Below are 217 nucleotides of genomic sequence, written 5' to 3' on the forward strand. Positions count from 1 at the left end.
TTGTTTTCATTCCATAGATCTTCTCTTTGAGATACAAATATCTCTGACTGCATGAAGTGAAAACCTCAGGTAATCTAGAATAAAATGATAAGCACAGAATATCTTTTACAGATAAAGAGTAAAAAGAGAGATGAAAAGTCAGTAGTGTGAAGGGAAACCAGTTACAACTCTTGCACACACATTACAAAGGCAAAGAGTGGGAAAGATCATTTAGGTT

At 34.1% G+C, this 217-nt stretch overlaps 1 protein-coding gene across 3 annotated transcripts in view; it reads left to right on the forward strand.

The window, feature by feature from the left end:
* Nucleotides 1–217, forward strand: part of LOC119581729 (zinc finger protein 318-like) — an 11,047-nt gene that overhangs the window by 4,894 nt on the left and 5,936 nt on the right. The gene's annotated exons all lie outside the window — the stretch shown is intronic.

The sequence above is a fragment of the Penaeus monodon genome, chromosome 15 (assembly GCF_015228065.2).
Source record: "Penaeus monodon isolate SGIC_2016 chromosome 15, NSTDA_Pmon_1, whole genome shotgun sequence".
NCBI classification, from domain to species: Eukaryota; Metazoa; Arthropoda; class Malacostraca; order Decapoda; family Penaeidae; genus Penaeus; species Penaeus monodon.